Raw genomic sequence first — 2500 nt, 5'->3', positions numbered from 1 at the left:
TAAAAGTGGGTCTAGAGCCTCCACCGTACAAGTTACACAGGTGAAACTTTCAGGAATGGTAGAGAGTGTTTAGCCTATCTCGGAAAGGAAAAATGACCCATATCCCCCTGCAGGGGGCGCTATAGAAATAAGAATGGCTTTTGCCCTACAACTCCCACAGCGTACATCGTACATTAAAAACCTTACATCCACACGTTCCCTGAATTGAGAAATGCAAATTACTACTAGACATTTCTCCCTCTCATTCCCCCTGCTCTGGCGTTTCCCCCTCTCATTCCCCCTGCTCCGGAGACATTTTGAAAACACTTTTGACCCATTTTGGTTTGGAATCTGCGGGGTTGTGGTTCAAACGGAGACCTTTGGGCGACACCGACACTGATGCCAACGTTTCTCCTCCTGATTGGGTCTTATCAGTCATGTGTGTGTTGTCCAAAGCAACGTAAGTGATATTGTTTAAATACAGCGATAACTTACATGAGAGATAACTCCTCTCATGGTCAGACAGTCTCTCCTGAAGAAGTCATAGTGCTGACAGACAGTGACAGAAATACAAATACAGTAGTCGTGGAGAACCTGGAAACGTAACAGATTTGGTAAAATCATTGAAAGTTAGGAAAGGAACAGTCTTCTTTTGGGTCTGGCTCTGCATTTCTAGTTGATCCGGAGTCTCCATGCTTGCCTCCTTTCTGATCTCGGCTCCCAGCTTCATGAGAGGAGCTGGTGGTCACTGTTTGCTTCTGATACCACCGAGGTTATAACGGCCATGTTGGCTACAGACTCTTTCTCTGCTGCACTAAAGGCTCAGACACACCGACCAGACGGCCGACCGTCGGCAGTAAAGCCAGTGTGACTGATCAGTCTCCCCGAGTTGGTCCAAAAAGTTCCTCAGAACACCGAAGAGACCAGACGTAATACGTCTCCATAACAGCAGGCGGCGCTAATCTGGATTGTCGCCCAAAAATGAAAACCGGCAGCTGATTGGACGAACGCGTCATGTGGGTCTGGTTTCTCCAGAAATTCAAAGCCAGACTGTCAAATGAAGGCCGACGGCCCCTCGGACGGACGACGGCACGGAACACACCGACCAGACTCGAGTCACCGACCTCGCCAGACTGTCAGATGGTTTCCTAAAGCCAAGTGGCGTGTTATCTGTACGCACTTTGAGCTCTCCGCGTGTATGTCTACGCTGTGGACGGCAGTCTGCAACATCACAGCGTAAACATACACGGCATTTTCTAAAGCCACGTGGCACTTTGTAAAGCCACGTGGCGTGTTATCGCGAGGCTACGGTTGGGTTTAGGAAACGTGACACGCGGGACCTGATCCCCGGTCTCCTGGGTGAAAGTCCTGTGTTTTTTTCTTGTGTTCTGACTGGACCAATTTGGGGATTTTTAAGTTCCTCTGACCTCAGTTCCCGTTACTCTTTCAGCTCCTACTTCAGGGCAGGGTCTTCTCCCTTTCCCTCATAGTGGTGGTCAGATGGCTGTGATTATAATAACAAAAGGTCAGTTTCTATGGCCACTTGGCCAGTGTGAATGCAAATGGAAAAACAGTTTTGGGGGAGAGTAGTTAGTAGAACTGTTTAGAAGTGGACTGTTCCTAGAACTACGTTCCTGGAACTACTTGGTCAGAAAGAGGCCACTTCATGAGATCAGTCTGTTAATCTGTGGAGGCTCTGGGTCCTCCTGGTCCAGACTGGAGTTCCTCTCCTGAATACAGAGCTGCTGGTCAGAGAGAACCACCTCCTTACAGACATGTTGCTGTCGGAGCTCTGGAGCGACATAAGATACTACTCTTACTGGAGAAAAGACCAGAACTCTTGTTCTCTTTGTCTTGAGAACATAGACTGTAGAAATGATGAATGGTTATTCGGAGGGCTAGAAAGTGAAGCCAATGCTGAAGCTCATTAAGCTGCATTCTATCTAATTTTCAGCAGGGGGTGACTCCATTAGTCTATATATATCCACGACGTCGCACTTCTCGGATTGCTCCGTTGCCGTCAGAAATTCCACAGGATGTCCCTCTTTTCGGCCGGATGTCCGTTACCTTCCTCTTTCTTTGTGTTGTCGTTCTAACCTCCTCGTTTATCCTCAACTCGTACACACGTTCCACCAAAACCAGTTCCTTCCTGAGGCTATTTAGCAGAGGCACCGTGGCTCCGTCCGGCGCTTAGCACCGCCCACGACGATTGTGATTTCCTCCCATCCAGGAATGCTGTGTGGACTAGACAGACCTTCCTCTGCAGAGCTGTGGAGGAAGGTCTGGCAATGAGATGCTAGGAAAGGAAAGGAAAAGTAATGGAATTTCAAACTCAAATTTTCTCGATCTGTAAAAGTCGGCTGTGGTTATTTCCTGGAGTAGACCATCTCCGTCTGACGTGTTTTGCGTCTCTGGTCGTTCCCTGGGAAGATGAGTTTGGATGTGAAACTATTCTGCATTCTTTCTTTTATTTATTACTTCTCAAACACTCGTACAAATGCCACCACGTGTCCTCGTTACA

The 2500-nt window shown here is 48.0% G+C and overlaps 1 long non-coding RNA gene across 1 annotated transcript in view; it reads right to left on the bottom strand.

Moving 5' to 3' along the window:
- Positions 1 to 1545: 1545 nt before the first annotated feature.
- The window catches only part of LOC116045467, an 18533-nt gene continuing 17578 nt past the window's right edge, over positions 1546 to 2500 (bottom strand). Inside the window, exon 3 of the long non-coding RNA XR_004103926.2 lies at positions 1546 to 1641. This is a non-coding gene — a long non-coding RNA (uncharacterized LOC116045467). The remainder of the gene's footprint in view (positions 1642 to 2500) is intronic.

The sequence above is a fragment of the Sander lucioperca genome, chromosome 12 (genome assembly GCF_008315115.2).
Source record: "Sander lucioperca isolate FBNREF2018 chromosome 12, SLUC_FBN_1.2, whole genome shotgun sequence".
NCBI classification, from domain to species: Eukaryota; Metazoa; Chordata; class Actinopteri; order Perciformes; family Percidae; genus Sander; species Sander lucioperca.
Note: the sequence above shows the minus strand (reverse complement) of the source record. Positions and strands in the feature narration are given on the sequence as shown.